The sequence below is a fragment of the Phyllobates terribilis genome, unplaced genomic scaffold (assembly GCF_046119375.1).
Source record: "Phyllobates terribilis strain yellow unplaced genomic scaffold, ASM4611937v1 Scaffold_7__3_contigs__length_470593459, whole genome shotgun sequence".
In the NCBI taxonomy this organism is placed as follows: Eukaryota; Metazoa; Chordata; class Amphibia; order Anura; family Dendrobatidae; genus Phyllobates; species Phyllobates terribilis.
Genome location: NW_027362767.1, coordinates 225,813,683 through 225,836,158, shown reverse-complemented (window position 1 = coordinate 225,836,158; position 22,476 = coordinate 225,813,683). Strand labels below are relative to the sequence as shown.

At 42.0% G+C, this 22,476-nt stretch overlaps 1 protein-coding gene across 2 annotated transcripts in view; it reads right to left on the bottom strand.

The window, feature by feature from the left end:
* The window catches only part of NEK6 (NIMA related kinase 6), a 182,902-nt gene that overhangs the window by 136,929 nt on the left and 23,497 nt on the right, over positions 1-22,476 (bottom strand). Inside the window, exon 2 of one of the 2 annotated variants that reach the window (XM_073639767.1) lies at positions 15,017-15,219. The exons of the other annotated variant lie outside the window; for it this stretch is intronic. The gene's annotated coding sequence lies outside the window, so the exon portion shown is untranslated. The remainder of the gene's footprint in view (positions 1-15,016; positions 15,220-22,476) is intronic. 2 annotated transcript variants of the gene reach the window in all.

The following is a 22,476-nucleotide window of genomic DNA, read 5'->3' as shown; positions in this document are numbered from 1 at the left end:
TTTTTTTTGATTGTTGGATCCGAAATGAAGGAAGGAGTTAAGGGAAAAGACTGTTAGGCTTAAAAAAAAAGTCCAGCTTTAAAGGGGGTTGTACAGTCACATCACATTGATGATCCATACGATGCGTCATCAGTAAGAGATTGGTGTGCCACCACTGTCGATCAGCTGTTATTTGTTCCGGGGGGGCTTCAGGATGTAAACACTTTGAAAGGAACTATATTCAATGTGTAGCAGCTGCTGTTGAGGACTGCAGAATGGTTCCTATTCTTTTTAATAGGAACTGTTCTGCAGTAACCAGCAGCAACTGCTACATATTGAATGGAGCTCCGGAACAGCTAATCAGTTGGGATGTCGGGTGTCGGACCCCCACCGATCTCATATTAATGGATATGTTATGACCAGACAACCTCTTTAAGGTGCCCACACACTGGATAAATGACATTTTGTTGGCTGATGATCCAGTATGTACGGTAATTGTGGATACATAACACCAGCATAATTCCCTTTGTTTTATGTTAAATAATAATAATCATGAGAATATTAACAAAATCTTTAACCTTATCCAGATACCTGGATCCCATTTATGCATTAAAAGAAATGCTGCAACATTGATAAAAAGAAGAAAAAAAGGAAAGGAATAGGAAAAGAAGTAGCCTGTCAAAATAATCCAGCACATAGTGGTAATAAAACAATGCTTCATATTGCCATTTCTCCAAAATGCTCCGTGCAAAGGCTTTTTTTTTCTTTTACGGCTGGTCCCATGGGATGATGAAAAACGTGGGATTGCGCAGAGCCAGGAAACTCTCCCCTCTTCTGGGCTGACTGCCTGAATTCCTCAAAAATTCACAAGCCAGAATGACTGATCCAGCCACTATATAGAATATACATTTTTAAAGCCTCCTTGCCAAGTTAGTCAAAAGAACTGAAAACATGTAGCAGCAGCTCCACATTTGCACTGGATTAGGTTACTGCGTCTCCAGCACAATTCTGTAACCCTCTAGGCTCATTTTTTTCTCTACCTTGGTGCAACCCTGGACCGGGCGACCCAGAGACTAACCTGCTCCGTAACCCACCTGCTGTGATCCCTGACCGTCTCATGCCAGGAGGCCACTTACCCTTCGAATTCCGGTTCTTGCTAGACAAACAAAAATAATCGTCAAGCTATTATGTAAATTTACAATTCTGTAGCTTTTCTATGAAATTCACATTACGCCTTTGGGCTTAGTAACTACTAAACGTCTTTATGCAATAGTTGTAATAATATAAAGGACTAACGGAATCTGCAGAGAGACCTTTGCTCCACCGACAGCTTTTTTTTTTTACGTTGATGCGACTACCCGGCCACAATGACATTGGTACTCCATTAAGCCCTGTTCACACTAGGATCATGGCTTTTGGTCATAAGTATGAGTTGCAGTCAGTCCATTTAAATAAGGCATCCTTTGTTTTTATGCCTTTAAAGGGAATCAGTCAGCAGTTTTTTGCTATTTAATCTAAGACCAGCATAATGTAGAGAAAAAGAGACTGATTTCAGGGATGTGTCACTTCCTGGGCTGTGTGCTGTAGTCAGTGTTTTATCAACAGAAGATTATCACTAGAGGACTAGGTGTCACATGCAGACCAGTCAAGATACTCTGTATAACCCCGCCCCCAGCACTGATTGGCAGCTTGCTGACACTGTACACAGGAAGCTGCCAATCAGAGCTGTGGGCGGGGTTATACACAGCTCAGCATTCTGAGCTACATTTACAATAGTGATTTTATCAAAACTACACAAAGGAGCCCAGCAATTATGATTAATTTATCAGGCGTGCACGCTACACCCCTCCTGGCTACTTTTCCAAAAGTTGAGGGAGATGGTCAAGACTGGTGAAACACATCGATGGTGAAAACCGGCATAAACTGCTGGATGAATCGACCCCTTATAGCACAAATTATGTAGTAAAACTAAAAGGGATTGTCCAAGATTGGACAGAAATCGAGTAAAGGAGGTTAATACTGTAGAATAACAAAAGTACTTGGTGATCTGTAGCCTGTTCAGTGCTGCCTATCGCTTGCTCTGCTATGGTCTTTCTTTCCAGCGCTGGATCAGTGAAGTCCAGCGCTGACTTCAGCAGTCTTGTTGAGTCTACTGCTGAGCCCAGTGATTGGCTGCAGTGGTCGTGTGCAACCATAGAACTCACAAACAAGGACCAGAGTGTACAAGCTATGCGGGGAATTCACCAAGTAAATAATGTTTTTTGTTATTACCATCTTTTGCCCAATCCTGGACAACCCTTTAATGTTCCACTCGCCAATATATGGGTTTCCCTTTAGTTTCTATTGAAGCATGGGAGTTTAGAACCGGCTACAAGAGATCGCACTGTTCCTCCAACAAGTAATAAAATGATTCCTCATACATAACTTCTATCAATTACAGCAGAAAGTGGCTAAAAAGAGCATCTCTCTGGAGGAGGCGACAGGGTACCCCTACAGGGTACGGCTCGTCGCTGGAGGTCCCGGCAGTAGACGACAATAAGATAAATATATTTCCGAACAAGAAATAGTTCAAATCGGACTCCTATTAAGCATCCTTTAATATAGAAACGTTCTATCGTATGTATCATGCACAGCTTCACAAAAAAAATTGAAAAAGGCACTAAAAAAAATCTGCAAGACCTCGTCCGCTAAGCACTGAGCAATTAACGTGACCCGGCAGAGTGGTATTGTCCTGCAGATGGATGGAATGCCCTTCCTTGTTGATTCAGACTTTGTGGTGCCTTGAGATGCCAGTAAAGTCATTGTTTGCCTGCCAGAAGAAAGTGAAATGCTTGCACAATGCTTGCAATGTGAAAGAATAGACATGTACCTGTGAAAAAAAACAAAAAAAAACAACCAAGTTTACATTGAACCACAAGTGTTAGAGCGGACGGCCAACCCTATGAAGTTCTCAGCTTTAGGAAGTCATGAAAGAATAGTGGATCCGAGCCCCGGTGGAGGTTTCGCATCAATGGAGCAAAAAAAGGGAAAGGGTAGATATCGGGCTGCTCTAAATATAAAATGGAGAGGGAGGGGGAAAAAAAAAGAAACAGGCGACTGCGTGAGTCCAATGCTTTCAGCTGCCAAATAGTAGACCTGATAATATGGCGGAGCCGGTGATACATGTAGAAAACGAACCTGTTTCCTTGTTGATGTCATTTGCACATGAAGATAACTTTATAAAAGTTACTAAGAAGAATAGATATTGTGATGAAGAACTGGATACTTAAAGCTCAACCTAAAAAAACAAACTTCAATCCATTTTCACGGGGAAACCGACCATCAACGAGACTTTAGCTACTTTCCTGGTCAGCAGTCAAAAGCCGTAAAGGCCGCTTTTAGCAAAGTATTAAACTCAGGGGAGAAAAAAAAAAAAAAGTTTTACATAATGGAATTTGGATATTTTTAGCTTCTTTTTCAGACAGATAATATTCTTAATATTCTGAATGATGTATTTGGGCAGGAGCTAAGCAGCTGAGATGGCAACAGATGTGGGCCATAGGGAAATGTAAGGTTACGCAAGTGTGCAAATGGGACAGTCATCAAGACTGGAATTTTATACATCTTGCATTTTTTTTTTTTTAGCATTGCTTCTGGGTGAGAATATTTCTGTAAGGCTACATTCAAGCTTCCATGTGACATGTCCTAGTGCTGCCCGTATTTATCTACAATAGGGTTTCATTGATCCATACACACATCAGTTTGAAGAACAGCCTCTTGCGACTCCAAGCAAATCCTATTCTCGCCCATTGTGGATCAGCCTGTGGGGATCCGTGAGACACAGATGACACCCAGAAGACAGACTTTGTAAGTGAGAGCTCCCCCAAGTTTCATCTGATCCTAACTGATCCATTGTTGATGTTAATGGCGTAACGATAATGGTAGCAGAGGGCACGTGCGAGAGGGGAACCTGACGGCTGTCTGAACTGCTATAGAGACCACCGGCCAAATAGAGGCTGGCAACTGACATCGGCGTGCCCATCACGGGTGCCACATGGCAGTGACATGCCACGCAAGCTGAAGTCAGCTAAGAATTCCTGCATCAGCTATAGAAGAGGAGTGGAGGAAGATGAGAAGAACTGGATTATTTTTTTTTTTGGGGGGGGGGGTATTTTTTTTTTTCAGGATGGGGGGCATTATTACAAGAAGGGGCCAGGATGGGAGTCATTATTACAGGAAGGGGCCAGGGTGGGGGTCATTATTACAGGAGGGGGCCAGGATGGAGGACATTATTACAGGAAGGGGCCAGGATGGGGAACATTATTACAGGAAGGGGCCATGATGTGGAACATTATTACAGGAAGGGGCCAGGGTGGGGACATTATTACAGGAAGGTGCCAGGATGGCGAACATTATTACAGGAAGGGGCCAGGATGGGGGGCATTATTGCAGGAAGGGACCAGGATGGGGGGCATTATTACAGGAAGGGGCCAGTATGGGTGACATTATTACAGGAAGGGGCCAGGATGGGGGTCATTATTACAGGAAGGGGCCAGGATGGGGGTCATTATTACAGGAAGGGGGCAGGATGGGGGTCATTATTACAGGAAGGGGCCAGGATGGGGGGGATATTATTACAGGAAGGTACCAGGATGGAGAACATTATTACAGGAAGGTGCCAGGGTGGGGAACATTATTACAGGAAGCTGCCAGGATGGGGAACATTATTACAGGAAGGGCCCAAAATGGGGGACATTATTACAGGAAGGTGCCAGGATGGGGGAACATTATTACAGGAAGGGGCCAGGATTGGGGACATTATTACAGGAAGAGGCCAGGGTGGGGACATTATCATAGAAAGGGCCCAAAATGGGGGACATTATTACAGGAAGGTGCCAGGATGGGGGACATTATTACGGCAAGGGTCCAGGATGGGGAACATTATTACAGGAAGGGGCCAGGGTGGAGACATTATTACAGGAAGGGTCCAGGATGGGGAACATTATTACAGGAAGGGGCCAGGATGGGGAACATTATTACAAGAAGGGGCCAGGATGGGGAACATTATTACAGGAAGGGGCCAGGATGGGGACATTATCATAGAAAGGGCCCAAAATAGGGGACATTATTACAGGAAGGTGCCAAGATGGGGGACATTATTACGGCAAGGGTCCAGGATGGGGAACATTATTAAAGGAAGGGGCCAGGGTGGAGACATTATTACAGGAAGGGTCCAGGATGGGGAAAATTATTACAGGAAGGGGCCAGGATGAGGAACATTATTACAAAAAGGGGCCAGGATGGGGAACATTATTACAGGAAGGGGCCAGGATGGGGAACATTATTACAGGAAGGGGCCAGGGTGGGGACATTATTACAGGAAGGGGCCTGGATGGGAGAACATTACAGGAAGGGGCCAGGATGGGGGACATTATTACAGGAAGGGGCCAGGATGGGGAACATTATCATAGAAAGGGCCCAAAATGGGGGACATTATTACAGGAAGGTGCCAGGATGGGGGACATTATTATAGGAAGGGTCCAGGATGGGGAATATTATTACAGGAAGGGTCCAGGGTGGGGAACATTATTACAGGAAGGGTCCAGGGTGGGGACATTGTTACAGGAAGGGGCCAGGATGGGGACATTATCATAGAAAGGGCCCAAAATGGGGGACATTATTACAGGAAGGTGCCAAGATGGGGGACATTATTAAGGCAAGAGTCCAGGATGGAGAACATTATTAAAGGAAGGGGCCAGGGTGGAGACATTATTACAGGAAGGGTCCAGGATGGGGAACATTATTACAGGAAGGGGCCAGGATGGGGAACATTATTACAAAAAGGGGCCAGGATGGGGAACATTATTACAAAAAGGGGCCAGGATGGGGAATATTATTACAGGAAGGGGCCAGGGTGGGGACATTATTACAGGAAGGGGCCTGGGTGGGGACATTATTACAGGAAGGGGCCTGGATGGGAGAACATTATTACAGGAAGGGGCCAGGATGGGGGACATTATTACAGGAAGGGGCCAGGATGGGGAACATTATCATAGAAAGGGCCCAAAATGGGGGACATTATTACAGGAAGGTGCCAGGATGGGGGACATTATTATAGGAAGGGTCCAGGATGGGGAACATTATTACAGGAAGGGTCCAGGGTGGGGACATTATTACAGGAAGGGTCCAGGGTGGGGACATTATTACAGGAAGGGGCCAGGATGGGGGAACATTATTACAGGAAGGGGCCAGGATCGGGGAACATTATTACAGGAAGGGGCCAGGATGGGGGACATTATTACAGGAAGGGGCCAGGATGGGCAACATTATCATAGAAAGGGCCCAAAATGGGGGACATTATTACAGGAAGAGGCCAGGATGGGGGACATTATTATAGGAAGGCGCCAGGATGGGGGACATTATTACAGGAAGGCGCCAGGATGGGGGATATTATTACAGGAAGGCGCCAGGATGGGGGACATCATTACATGGAGGGTGACTACATATGTTTTAATAGGATCTATAACGCTACTAGGGCCCACACATCTGACCAACATGCAGATGGGGTCTTAGGTCCAAATGTTGCACTGGGGCTCTTCGGATTCTAGTTAAGTCACTGGTCAATGGATAAAAATGTTCAGTCTACCTTCTTCAGTGAAAAAAAGCAGAAAAACTGATGCAACTAGGCTGACACACGAGAAAAAAAAAAAATGAGTCCATTTCTCTAGAATGGTAACGCACGTGTCAATCTTGCCTAAGGCTGAGTTCAGACGTTAAGTATTTGCAGCAGATTTTTCTGCAACAAAAAAACAATGTCACGGCAGGAAAAACGCTGCGCAAAATAGGCACTTTTAGCTATGTATTTAAGTGCATTTTTGATGAATTTTTCCTTGCATTTTTTCCCATTCATTCGATATGGTGAAAAACCCTGCAAAGATACTGAAGGAATGGACATGCTGAGGATTTGAAAAACCACTTTGATACTTCAAACCTGCAAGAAAAAAAAAATAAGTAGCGTGTGCTTGAGATTTCAGAAATCTCATTCACTTTCCTGGTACTGTACAATGCTACATTTTTTTTACTGTGGCAAAAAAAACACAGAGTGTGAACAAACCCTAAAGCAGTGTTGCAAATAGGCCCCACATGACAGCACAAAAAAAAAGTCTAAGGATCCTCTAAGTGCATAGATCTGAGTCCTGTACTTGGCTAAATTTATGACCAGAAGAGACAAAATATGTCACAGGTGTCAGTGAAGGTTGGATTCACACATGTAGTTGCAGTTTCCGCTGCTGTAATCCTAATCAAAGGAAAGGTATAAATATATATCCTCTCCACTATAGATCTACAACTGCATGGAAAAAAACTCACAGCAGACAGGACAAAAATAAAAGCCAGCCAGCGTGGGCCTCTTCGTGAAATTTGGCACATCTTAATCCATTGCACTTTAGGTTAAAGAGGACCCGACAAAAGATCAGAAGTGGCCAGTTTTTGCTCTTATTTTATTCCCACCTCTCCACTGACTGTTCAGCTTTTTATATCCACCATACGGTTGGAAGGACATGCACCTTTTTTTATTTAATACTAACTTTTTATGGTCTTTACAAAAGCAACATGGCTCTTAGGGTTCTTCAGGGGCGTGTTCCTCCGAATATCACCTAAAGACACACCCCAGAGAATCCTGTGAGCACTAAACACATAGGCTCATATCACAGGAACCATATAATTCTGTATATAAGCCCCCAACCTGACCTGCAAGACAAGAATAAGATGTTTTATTATACTCACCTGGGGGGGCGGCCCAGTTCAAGGGGTGTTGCTGTCTTAGGCTATGTGCCCACGTTGCGGAACTGAAGCATATTTTTTACGCTTCTCCCTGGCGGGAAAATCGCATGCGGATATTACATGCGGTTTTCCCGCCAGGTAGAAGCGTTTGTGAGGCGTTTTTGCATGCATTTCCACATGCGGGTTATCAAGCACTTCTCCAAGTGATTCAAGCATCACTTGGAAAAGTGCTTGACAACTTGTTCACACTATATAAATCCATGCAACCGGCATGGATTTATATAGTGTGACCAAGTAATAGTTAAAAAAAAAAAAAAAGAATCAGAATGGTAAAAAATAAAAAAATAAAGTTTATACTCACCTACCGATGCATTCTCTGCCCCGTCCGGAGTCTTGAGCGGCTCACGCTGTTGTGTGCAGGACCTGCGGTGACGTTATTGAGTCATGTGATGGGTCACATGACTCAATGACGTGGCAGGTCCTTCACACAACAGCGCGACGGCGGGAAAACACTGGGAAGACATCAGAAGATAAGTATAAACTTTATTTTTTCTTTTTTTTACAGGTTCTTTGGTACCCAGGTCTGGATGAGAGTCTCCTCTCATCCAGACTTGGGTACCATCCGCACATTGATTCCGCTGCGCTTCCGCAAAATGAATGAACATGCTGCGGATTTTTGACCGCAGCATATACGATGCGGAAAAATCCGCAGCATGGGCATTGACACTGCAGAATGCCATTGGGGACCGTGCGGCTATACATGCGTTTTACAAGCGTTTACGCTGCGGAAATTCCGCAGCATATACACTTGTAATACGCAATGTGGGCACGCAACCTTAGTCTGGGGCCTCCCTTCTTCTTGCTTCGTGTGGATGACGCGTCCTACGTCACCTACACAGTCTCCCCGGCATCGCGCTCCTGTGCAGACATACTTCTCTACCCTGACGAGGGCAGAGCAAAGTACTGCAGTGGGCATGAGCAGGGAAAGGTCAGAGAGACCCGACGCATGTGCACTGCAGTATTTTACTCTGCCCTTTGCAGGGTAGAGAAATACGCCTGGGCAGCAGCGGGGAGACTGTGTGGATGATGTAGGACACGTCATCCACCCAAAGCAAGAAGGAGGACGGCATCAGAAGAAGAAGGAAGGCGCTAGACCAGGACCAGCGACGCCCCTCGAACCGGACCGCCCTGCAGGTGAGTATAATAAAAGGTCTTTTTCTAGTCTTGCAGGCCGGTTTGGGGATTTATAGCATGCTGTATATCAGGGCTGAAAGGTGGTGGCCGTATCTCATATTGGTCAAACCTGGTGACACGTTCCCTTTAAAGAGTTTCTGCAGCAGATTGGGCAATGTACAACTGGAAGAGATAGAAATGTACCCTGTAGTAATATTTTTTTCGGGAATATTTTACCATTAACTTGTACTTTTCACATTAAAGACTAGTATTTATTAATTTCACTATACATTGATGTGAAATTTACTTCTTTACTTCAGAGAAAAACTCTGAAAAAAAATAGTTTCCAACTACCTGAAGGAGAAATACAGCAGATACCAGAGGAAATAAATGTATCGGCATACATCATGAACAAAGTAGAGCTTTACTCCAGAGAAAGCTGGTATCCCTGCCCTTAGTTAACCTCATTATTGCAATGTACACCTAAGTTTGCTCTTTTGAGTATCAACATTTCTAAGGTATGTTTTGCTGTGAGAAATAATTTCTCTTTATATAACCAAAATACCACAAAAAGCGCATGTCGTAGAATTGGGTGTGACATGGTTAAAGGGGAACATCATAGCTAATATGTAATATACACATAGTACCAGATGGTATAATCCATTACGTCATCGGGGGGTTACACCAGTACTCCATCCAAAGCAAAAGGACAAACTCCTCCCGTGTTCCCCACTGATCATACACTTACCACCCGTCTTGTGGATATGTGATACATTTTAATTGCATCACATATCCACAGCTGTTTTAATTTTCATTTCATAAATCGATAGTACACACGAAAATAAGCAACTTTGTAATATATCTTATCAAAGAAATCTGATTCTTTCTCCTCCTGGACTGATCTTTCACTCTCAAATCATGGGTATTCAGTGAAGACAGGCTTTCCCATTACTGAGATAGGAGATGACAGTTGGTGCTTTTTAAAATTCTATGGAGAAGGGAGGAGCTGTCTGCATCTATTCTGCTGCAAGTTCTCCTGAGATGGGAGGAGACAGAGGCAGACACAGACATTCTGCTGCAAGTTCTCCTGAAGTGGGAGGAGCTAGATGCAGACACAGACATTCTGCTGCAAGTTCTCCTGAGATGGGAGGAGCTAGATGCAGACACAGACATTCTGCTGCAAGTTCTCCTGAAGTGGGAGGAGCTAGATGCAGACAGACATTCTGCTGCATGTTCTCCTGAGATGGGAGGAGCTAGAGGCAGACACAGACATTCTGCTGCAAGTTCTCCAGAGATAGGAGGAGCTAGAGGCAGACAGACATTCTGCTGCAAGTTCTCCTGGGAAAGGAGGAGCTAGATGCAGATACAGACATTCTGCTGCAAGTTCTCCTGAGATGGGGGGAGCTAGATGCAGATACAGACATTCTGCTGCAAGTTCTCCTGGGAAGGGAGGAGCTAGATGCAGATACAGACATTCTGCTGCAAGTTCTCCTGGGAAGGGAGGAGCTAGATGCAGATACAGACATTCTGCTGCATGTTCTCCTGAGATAGGAGGGGTTAGAGGCAGACACAGACATTCTGCTGCAAGTTCTCCAGAGATGGGAGGAGCTAGAGGCAGACACAGACATTCTGCTGCAAGTTCTCCTGGGAAGGGAGGAGCTAGATGCAGACACAGACATTCTGCTGCAAGTTCTCCTGAGAAGGGAGGAGCTAGATGCAGATACAGACATTCTGCTGCATGTTCTCCTGAGATAGGAGGGGTTAGATGCAGACACAGACATTCTGCTGCAAGTTCTCCTTAGATGGGAGGAGCTAGAGGCAGACACAGATATTCTGCTGCAAGTTCTCCTGAGATAGGAGGAGCTAGAGGCAGACACAGACATTGTGCTGCAAGTTCTCCTGAGATAGGAGGAGCTAGAGGCAGACAGACATTCTGCTGCATGTTCTCCTGAGATGGGAGGAGCTAGAGTCAGACACAGACATTCTGCTGCAAGTTCTCCTGAGATGGGAGGAGCTAGAGGGAGACACAGACATTCTGCTGCAAGTTCTCCTGAGATGGGAGGAGCTAGAGGCAGACACAGACATTCTGCTACAAGTTCTCCTGAAACGACAGTTACAGTTCTCCATAGAACGTTATAAGCACCAACAGTCATCTACTATCCCACTAATGGGAAAATCAGTCTTTGCTGAATACAGATTTTACCCAAGAATTGAGTATTTTAAGACTGAAAGATCAGTCCTGGAGGAAAAAAAAAAAAACAAACAGATTGATCTGCTAACATATATTACGAAGTTTCTTATTTTCATGTGTACTATTGAGTTATAATATAAAAAAAATAAATAAAAGTTACTTTTTGAGTTTCTGGAACAAAAATTTGCAGACTAATTTTAGCTTTGATCTGTCACCTGCTTTGAGCCGCTATTGATCGTCTATCGGTGGGCACAAGCAATTTATCAATTACTACCAAGAACGAAAAAAAAAAAAAAGCAAAACACACCAGATATTCATCTCTGTCTTTCGCACCATGAAAAAAAACAGCCAAAATCTACCACTAAGGGTTATAATAAGTGCACGATAGCTTATCCATGGCTTTATACATACTGTTCCATCCAGACTGACATCCCAATTACCAGTATACATTGTGCTTTTTCACACGGAGACATTTTACTAGAAATATTTTAAGTTTTTTTTTTCCCCTATGAAATTTGTTCTATTATATCTCATACTATATTGTTACTACATCCTACATTTTTATTCTTGGAAAAATGACTGGAAGTACCATAAATCTGTGCTGTCAATGCCTGGGGAAAACATGCTTCTTCCCTTTCTTAATGAGTAGGGTACGTCTCTGGGAACCTGACTCCTGGAGACAACCTATAATAAGTAAAACTTAATAACGCTTCCTTTCAGGACTTAGAAAATAGAAAAAGAAAAATAGAAAAAAATTATTTTGTGTTTCGGGATTTTTCCGCAAGAAAAAAAAAAAAATTCTTCTTTTATGTCCAATTAGTTCTGAAAAACATTTTGTCACATCAAACTATATTTGTAAGGTCAATAACATATATGAGGAAACAAAACCAGCTGTATCTTCAGTTACTCGTATAGGAGGCGATTCTTCAGGTTTTATTTTGCCTTTAATGGTCATAATAGGAACTTTTTTCATATTTTCACCTTATTTAAATTTTAGCGCTTTTTTTTTTTTAAAGTTATTTTGACTTGATTTTATCTGTTTGTTTCTTTTTTTTCTGCTCAGAATTATGAGCAAATGGTTTTCGTTACCCAGACGCTTTGGTCTAATTCATCATTTGCGACTTTTTGAAGTGTTGCAAACTTTTTTTTTTTTTGCAAAGTTTTACTTCTGTACCCTAGTGGAGTACAAAAATTATTAATTTTTTCCCACAGTTAAAGATAAACGCGCGACATTTTAGAGCATATTGAAAGGTTTTGCGACTTCTTGAACTAAAAAAGTGAAAAAACAAAACAAAAACAGAGTTAAAAAAAATAATCATCCTTAAATTTGTGTTAATTCATTCAGTATGGTGCACCCGTTTTAATGAATTTGGTACAAAATCAGCCTGTGAGGATATAAAAGGGAAAAAAAAATGACAAAAAAAATTACTTGAAAAAAATCATAAATGATGAATTGAAACCATAGTCTTGGTTACATTATAAAAAAAAAATAACATTAGGACAACACAAAAAAATATAATGAGTTTCTTCGGGATTATAGGATGTTTACATATATACCAAGCGACAATCAACGATGCAGGAAGTCAATCAGTGCTCGTTCAGGACATTTACAGTGTTGGCACCCTTGGAATTGTTCCAGAAAATGAAGTATTTCTCCCAGACAATTATTGGAATTACACACGTTTTGTTATACACAGGTTTATCTCCTTCATGTGTATTGGAACAACACAAAAAAGAAAAAAAAGGCAAACTGGACATAAATTCACACAAAACCCCAAAAATGAGCCGGACAAAATTGTTGTCACCTTTCCAAAATTGTGGGTAAACAACTTTGTTTCAAGCATGTGACGCTCGTTCAAACTCACCTGTGGCAAGGAACAGGTGTGAGCAATATGACAATCACACCTGAAACCAGATAAAAAGAGGAGAAGTTGACTTAATCTTTGCATTGTGTGTCTGTGTGTGCCACACTAAGCATGGAGAACAGAAAGATGAGAAGAGAACTGTCTGAGGACTTGAGAACCATAATTGTTGAAAAATATCAACGACCTCAAGGTTACAATCAATCATCGTCAACCTCGACAATCATGACTTTGTTGCGTCTTCGGCCATACTTTTAGGTAATCCTTAAATTGTTTGCCTAGGATTAAAAAAAATAAGACTGCATTCTTTTGTAAAGAGCATCTGGTATTGCAACTCGGCTCTATTAAAGTGAATGAAGCTGTGCTGCAATACCACACACAGACATGGTCAGGGGTGGCGCTGTTTCCGAAAAAAAACAAAAAAAAACAGTTGTGTTTTACAAACCCTGGACAACCCATTTATACTGTGAGAACTATCTGTACTACTCCAAGCTTTCGTATGGGACTTCAGACGTATGGTAGGACTCCATACACTTCTGTTCCTAGACACTATAGAAACAAGTGCTATCTGTATAGAGTCAAGGGGGTGGTTCTTGTCTCCGCTGGAGTCTTGCAACTCCGGCATTACAATCCGGCACAAGTGGTTTCTGGAGCAAGTGCAGTGAAGTGAGGTGCACCGCTCACAGCTTCAATTGTGCGCTGCGCATGCGCCACATGCCACTGGAGCAGGATTATGATGCCAGCACTACCCGACGCCCTGAGAACACCGCCTTCCCCCTCAACTTATTACAGGTATTGCATGCTAATTTAAAACCTTTTTTTCTTTTTCCTTTAAAGGCCCCATTTCATAGAATTACTACTTTAGAATGCTATTATTTTCCTATCTAACACAAAGGCGGCGAATCAAGAACAACAGACTTGTTGACAGGTTCCCTTTAAGTATAGGGTCATAACTGATCTTGAACCTGCTTGATACTGGTGACTTCCTTTTTTTCATCCCTAGTTTATAACCAGAGTGCAGTCGGCATCACACGTTTGACTTTCACAGTCCTAGTACAGACCACAATCTCCGGATCGGCAGCGGGTTTCCTGACGCAGAGTCAACAGCCTCAAACTATGCCAATGAGGCTGGTGAGTTTGGATCAGGAGACTCTCAGATAGTCTGGACATCATGGTCCATTCCCGTGGATTTTGGACTAAAGAAACTGGCCTTAAAGAGTTTATTGAAGACTATTTTTTTTTTTTACTATGGGTCTAAAACTTACAGGCAGGTAATTTCTACCTACCTGCCTGTTGTGCCCGGCGCCGATTTCTACCGGTACAGAGTGGTCACTGACCATTCCTGCCAGCGATTCAGTAGCTTCTGCTGACATCACTTCGACAGAGCAGCGGCTTCTTTTCTACTCTGCTCTCTTGACAGGACGTGACTGCCGGCGTCATGCTGACTGACAGCAGGTTCTCCGCTGCCTAAACTCCAGGGAGCTGGCTGTCAATCAGTCACGCCCCATCGACAGACCAGCCCAGAAGCTCTGTTGACGTGCAGCAGCTAAATCGCCGACAGAAGCAGCCAAGTGACCACTCTGTGCCGGAGCCGGGTAGAACAGGCAGGTAGTTAGTATCTGCCTTGTTTTTTTTTTTTTTTTTTAACCATTGGCTTAAAAACGAAGTCCTGGATAAACCCTTTAAGAGTATTGTGAGATTTAGGGTAAATCATCAACCGCCTTACACACTTCACCTGCGTTGAGTGAGATACCATACCAATACCATCAAACAAACATGCTTTACTACGTAAAGTATTCTCAATACACAAGCATAACAAGAAAGCCACCCCGGGTAATATAAGCTAAAATAAAGAGAAAAAAAAGCACAACAAAACACTGACAAGTCAAAGAGAAACGTTCAACTTTCCAAATGGCCATGTTAATCCAAACCCTGACCATTCATCAGTTCCCTCAACTGCGAAGATAAATTCAATACAAAAGCTCAGATATAAATCGGCACAATATCCGATCTGTCATTCTCTACGAAGTAACGGAGCCAGGACACTTACCGCTTACTCCTTGGCGCGGCGCGGTAAGGTCAGCACATACGTTTATCCCAAAGGCCACATTGTCTTGGGTCTTGATGTTTTCAAGTGAAGCTTCTCCTTCGAATGTTGTAGGCCAGGCTGCACCTCTCCAGGTTCAGGAAGCACAATCCTCTAGGAAGTCCACACTTCTTGAATGATTTGGTTTGTACAACTCCGAATAGCACCTACAAAAGTTTAGAAGAGAAAGTTTTTTTTGTTTCTTTTTTTTTTTTTTTTTTTTTTTTTTTATTATTTACAATTCTTTGCTCCACTTCATCCTACGACTTGGTAGACATGGTAGAGCATATGCTCGCTGATATGTTTTCTTTTTGAGTCTTTGCTTGGGTAGTAACCTGAGCTGGACAGCTCCGGTGGGGAAGGGGATATGACGTCTGTGTTCTTGAAATGTGACTCTGTCTCTTCTGCTAATGCAGACATTTAACCCATCAATCAGACGACATGATGGCAGAATTCCAAGAGACCTCATAAAAAGAACACTTTCGGTGTGAAAAGGATTTCATGGAAGTCCTTGCAGTGTGATACAATGACAACTCTTTTTTAATACGTCATGGATGTTTAAACAGGAAACTCATTTTAAAACGGACTAAAATGCCTTGATTGTGCAAAGTCCGAGAATGCTTTCTGAAAAGGCACTGGACAGATCATTGCTCATCACAAGACAGTACTCTCCTTCTTGTGCCAGAAAACATGCAGAGTGATTTCATGTCTTCTCGAAAAGAGAATATTCAATGTGCAAATAGATTAACAGCGAGTGCAAGGAGAAGGTTCATAGTTTACTTCATTATAAAAACTTTTTACAGGCAAGTGTGGGAAAACTTATTAGTTTTATATAATACAATAACCACCCAATAAACTAATGCAGAATATAAAAGTGATACCCAATATTGAGAAGTGGAAGAAACCGCAGCAACTCAGCCATGAAGTGGAGACCCTGTAACATTACAGAGCGGTGGGCCGAGTGCTGAGGAGCAGAGGGCAGAAAAGTCACCAACGCTCTGCTGACTCCATAACTGCAGAGTCCAGATCTCCTCTTGTATAACATCAGCACAAAACACTGCGCCCCCGCCAGGAGCTTCATGGCCGAGCAGCTGCATGGAGCCGTACGTCACCAAGCACAATGCAGAGCGTCAGATGGAGTGGTGTAAAGCCGCCACCGTTGGAGTTTGGAGCAGTTGAAACATGTTTTGTGGAGTGAAAAATCCAACTTTTTGTATCTGCCATCGATCTCAAAGGCAAAGTTTTGTGATGAGGATTTAGCAGCGGCTTATTTGCAGAATCCATATAGAAAAACACTGTGTACAAAAGCTTTATCTTAACTTTAATGGGAAATGGTTACAAAATTTGGAAAAATAAAAAAAACACTGAGAAATGTAGATGTGTTTTTCCATTAAAATCAATAAGAGGCTTATTTAAAAGTATTTGAAGTGCTTTTTTTATGGGAATTTCGTGGCAGAATCCACCAAAAAAAACCCTGAAAATACCATAATGGGGTTTAACAGCCAAAATAAATTATTGTGAAATGTGCCCATATAATTATATTAGCAGAAAGAAGGGGGCTGGCTTAGTGACTGTACAGAGCAGTCAGCCAAGCTCCTTCACACAGAGCTCCGGTCACAGCTCAACTTTATTTTAAGCTGGAAGACCATGTTTTCGTGCATATCCGAAAAAGCTGAAAACTGCCAGCTGTCATCTGATATCTTATTCCAGAGAAATCCACATTTTTTTTCTTAATATGTAAATGAGCTGTTAAGATCTATGGGCCGGACATAGATCTCCCTGAGAATCTGCCTCCAGAAATAATGTAGATCAGGAGAGCAGACTGTCAGTCATTACATGTCTCACACTGGTAACTCTCTTCTATTTCTGGAGGCAGATTCTCGGGGAGATCTAAGTCCGGCCCATAGATCCTAACAGCTCATTTACGTAGTAAGAAAAACGTGAATTTCTCTGAAATAAGCCATCGGATTGCAGATATCAAGGTGTCATTTTATTCAGCTTCCTATGACCTGCGTGCCCATATAGACGGCTTAGGAGGGTTGATCCTACTGACAGATTCCCTTTTCACTTTACTCCTCTACACCCCCCTACAAAACTTTTTTTCCACTCTATCTGAATATATTTCGGTGAGCAACAATTTATATAAAACAGTAAAATATACAACACTCTAAATGCAGAGCTGACCAAGAATTGAATACAAAACTGCTCCGGGATAGAAAAACCTGTTTACACTACAGAAGACCATAATTTGATGACCGTGACAAAGGCTTTATTTTTGCTTTATGACACTTGCACTATCCGGGACAAGGTTCATCACGTAATTCACAACTTGTCACATACAACAGACTTACTGAGTCGCCAATAAAGCAGAATATTAAACTAGAGAAGATGATATTGCAGAGCACGGCTAACATGACGCGCAGCGTTTTTGCGTTTTTTTCTTCAGCAAAAAACGGTTGAGTTTAAAACACCCATTTTGCAGAAAAACCTCTAACAAGCAGGAGGAATACAAAGCATGAGCACATGGGTCAGTATTATGCCTCCAAAGGATTGGAGAGGTAAAAAAAAAGTTTCAAGAGTTACATTATTGTTCTAAGTTTGCAGACGTTTCAGAAACGTGTCTTTTTTCTCTCATGGACATTAGGCAGGAGTGTTGCTTTACTTGCCCGTTCATGCTCCTTTAGAAGCCGCTTCCGACTGCTGATCAGCTCAGATCTCTGCTCTGTTTACAGAGTAGGGGACTTTCCCTGTCTGACCCTCTTTGTTCTCCAATCCAATACTCAGAATAGGAAATTCACCTACTGTCTGTAAATGGCCGTATGAAAGAGCACTGCAGCATAGGGGTTTGTGAGAGAAGGAAGCAAAATTAGGTAATGAAGTATATTACAAACATTCAAAACTTTGCAAACTAAATAACAAAAGTTTAGTTACACTTCAAAGGGATTTTCCCCCTTTCTTTATCTATAAAGCATATCCACAGTATAGGATATAAATGTATGACAGATGCAAGTACCACCACTTAGAGAACAGAGTGTTCACCGGTGTCAGGGAAATTGTGATGTCTCTCTCTATTCATTTCTATAGGAGCTCCAAAAATTGCTGAGTAGGACTGCATCTATTATAGACTGATTGCTTGTCCTATGGATATGCCATAAATGTAGGCAATGGGAATAACCCTTTGTCCAGAGAAGTCAGTTGCTGAAAAAAAAAACTGTATTTTTTCGTTGAGAAAATTTACCATTTAGAAAGGATGCAAGGGTAGAGAAAAATTACGCAAACTCACGTTTTCTAAGTTCTTTTAGAACAGGTTGCAGATGGATAAAAAAAAAAAGGGGGTATGTTCACATGACGGCTTTTTCAGGAGGGTACACACCGAAACCCTCCTGAAAAAGCACTAAAAAAAAAAAAAAATACTTAAAAGAATGAACATTTGCATTTCTATGCTGTTCATATATTCAGTCTCTTGAGCATCTTAACCGTTTGACATTTCGAAAGACGCCAAGTAGTGACCTGACCATTCTTCATCCACTTTCTTCTCTGAAGACGCTCCATACTTTACAATATAAGGCAACGGGAAGGCTCAAAAGACACCCGGAATATAACATGGTCTGCAGGAATGATCGCAACCCCTGCGTAACAGCCGGCTACACTGGGACAACACTGCGATGCCACCAGACAAGCACCATACTCACCCGAATATCTTGTATAGAATTAACTAAACATCTGTCCTACCTAATAAAACAGTTACAAAAATAATAACCTCTGGAGAAATCTGAGCGTCTGAGCAGAGAGGAAATGGAGAATACCAGTCTAACCACAGGTAGGACCGAGCACTGGATGAAGGCATTACTGGCAGGGGTCTTCGAATTCCCCTAATTCACAGGTTTTCTAGGTCTCTGACAAAGCAAGAGCGTTAACTCATTATGTGACTCACTGTCCCATATGCAGTCTATGGTTATAAAAATGCACAAAAAAAACAACTCATAACTAATCTACAGCTACAAATAACCTAGATGGTAGCAAATTTCAGCCAAAAATCTCACCAAGTCTAAAGGCATACAAAATAGAACTATTAGACCCAATGAGGCTGCAGTACTTATTTTGATAACCAGTGTCAGCATGGCTGTATAATCCTTTTGTAAAGTTTAAATTCAATCTCCACCTACCCTTCCTAATTGAGAGCTGCTCAGTGTCCCTCCTCCCTGCTGCTGCTGAGATCTCACACTGCTCAGTACAAGCTGCAGCTGTCAGTCAGGCTGGGTGGGTAGGTAGGTGGAGGCTGAATACACTTGACTCATCAGCCCCTTCATTCTATAGCTGGACTCATAAAATGATTATTTAAATATCAGAATTACTCAACCGTTCTGACAAAGATTTTTCGAAGTAAGCACATCAGTTTCACCAGGTCAATAGATCGATTTAATGATGCAATTTACACTGAAATTTGGTGACAAAACTACTTTAAAAGAGGTTCATCCACTTTTGGAGATTTATGGTTAACGCACATGATATGTACTAAAAGCCTGAGAGGTAGAGGTCCCCCACTCCCACTTAAATGGATATATACACCTCTTTATTCAGTCGCCTCCAGACGGCAGCCGCTCAAGTGAAGGACCAAGTGTGAGCACTTCCCCTCCCCCACCACCTATTTTCACTTCGCATAGGCATAAAATGATATTTATGGTGGAAACCCCAGTTCGAGATCAGAATAATATTTTTCTGCCATTTCACCATCACTGTGATTTTTATGTAGTTATGGCCTTATACTACTAGCAAGATTACAGCTCCAGACTGACCCCCGAGATCCCAACATTATTAGAAAAGCTTAAAAGGGGTATTCCCATCTCCAAGATCCTATCCCAATATGTAGCAGGTGTAATATTAATAAGAATAGTAAATACTTCCATTTAGAAATGTAGTATAGTTTTTCTGATTTGCTATGTCTCTTTCCTCATGTGCAGGGCATTGCAGGACCTTAGGTATCCATGGTTACGTTCACTGATCTAGTGATAGCTGGTTGCTAGTGGTCGTAACCATGGATACCTAAGGTCCTGCAATGTCTGCACATGAGGAAAGAGACATGGCGAATCAGAAGAACTATCAGAAGTATTTTCGAATATTATTATTATTACACCAACTACATATTGGGACAGGATCTTGGAGATGGGAATACCCCTTTAAGCTTGTGTAGTTGGGATGCTACATGAGTAGCAAAAAGTAATCGGAACCTGAATTCGACAAGATCATCCGCAACGGGCAATGAAGACGGGCGATTTGTATTCAACTTCTGAATATAGATGAATCGTTTTACACCTAATATAGGCGATAAGAGTATGTGTGCGCTAATCCATCACTATAATCCATGTACAGAGCAGCAGTAGGTACATGGTGCAATGACTGCATTGTGATTTCTCCATTACTAGCCGAATATCTTCACGGACCACAATTTGCAATCTGTTTGTGCATCCGACTCAAACTTGTCTCTTATGTCCCCTCCAGACATCAGAGGTAGACGAGCCAACGTAAGTTCATCCACAGATGGGCTCAGTCTCGGATTCTGCACTGACACAAGAAACGCTGACACTCAATGCCAGGACTGCAGCGAGAACTCTGTCTTGTTGTGGTCCAATGTGACCGTGCTACTTCCTGACATCTAACATGACACCGATCTGGCCCAGATCCTCGGCCGTCTGTGTAACGGACTTCCTGCCTGGAAGGGATATGCAGGATGTGATGGGTCAGCTGTCCTGGGAACCCAGTGCCATACAATAATCACCCTAGTACAGACACAACCATCCATTCCCTTAAATTAACTCCATGGGATGATTTAAAGAGTAACCAACTTTTTTTTCCCCATAGATTAATATTACTTTGTAATATATCTTTTTTTTTTGTGAAATCTGTTTCTTTCTCCTCCTGGACTGATCATTCATTCTCAAAACTCTCAATTCAAGGGTAAAAAATGTATCTTCAGTGAATACAGGCTGATAGATGACAGTTAGTGCTCATAAAGTTCTATGGAGAATGTCCGCATCTGTCTCTAGCTCCTCCGTCCTCCATAGAATCTTATATGCACCAACTATCATCTCCTATCTCTGTAAAATAAATAATCTGTCTTCACTGGATACAGATTTTACCCTTGAATTGAGAGTGAAAGATCAGCTCCAGGACGAGAAAGAAACTGATTTCTCTGAAAAGATATATTACGTTTCTTATTTTCATGTGCACTATTGAGTTAGATATTAAATAATATTTAATAAAAATGTAAGACTCTTATTAAACATTTTTTTAGATTTCATGTTTAACTAATTTTACACTCTGAGAATTAAAAAAATTAAAAAAAAAAAGTAAAAATAAAAGTAATATACTGTAAATATTGTAACAAAAAAAAAAAAAGATTCAAATTTGATTCCTTCAATGAACTGTTAAGAAGAGCAGCGCTGCATCTAGATAAAAGGCAACATTGCCTAAATTATGGGGATCCCCCGACCACCACTCCTGGAGGATTAGTTTCCTCCAAGCGATCATGAATTCACAAGATCCATCTTCCACGGACGAGATTAAGAAGCTGTCGACTTTTCAACTTGGCTAGAGACGTAGAAGACTAATTGAAGTTTTCGCTCATGATGATTACAAAGTTTCCTTGAAATTTCCCACCCTTTTCCCTCTGCTTCCTCCCACCTGTTTCCTTTACTTCATTCCGGTTTTTGTTTCAATCTTACTTTGAAGACTTCTTTACATGCTTCATATAGGGTTCTTTTCACAACCGTCCAAGCTGCTTTAACTAGATATATGCCCGATATAAATATAAAAAGGCAACATGAAAATATTTATATTTAAATATTTTTTATTTTTTTTTTAGATATTCTCCCTGTAAAACTAGGAGACAAACTATGGAAACTAAAGACTTATTATTGGTTGTGAATCAGAAGTCTGTTAGGGTGCAAGAGTCTTAAAGGTTTATTCCCATCTTTAAAAAAAGAAAAGCTAAAAAAATAAAGAGCAACTTTGCAATTTATGTTTTTATTAAAATTAATTACTATCCTGATATAAACAATTTTTTTTTTTGTACAGGTTGTTGCCAAGAGGACCGTCCGTCGCTCCTCTTTAGCAGCGGTGACCAAACATGCACAGTGCTTACAAGCACTTTCCTATAGAGCTTGTAAGCGCTGTTCCAAGGCTGGAGCGGGATCGCTGGAATGGTTTTTGTTAGCATCTAATCCCGGCCAGCTTCAATCTCACAGAGCTCGGATGCTGCAGAGCCAAAGCTGCCTCATCGAGAACTCAACAGTACAGGCCAGCAGCTCAACGGTGCTGTAGTGTGAGCTGTCAATCAAGCAGGAGCATCCGCCCCTACTCGGGAAAACAGGGGAGCAGCGCGCTCCTGAACAAAAAAAAAAAAAAAGATAGGAATAACTCGTTAT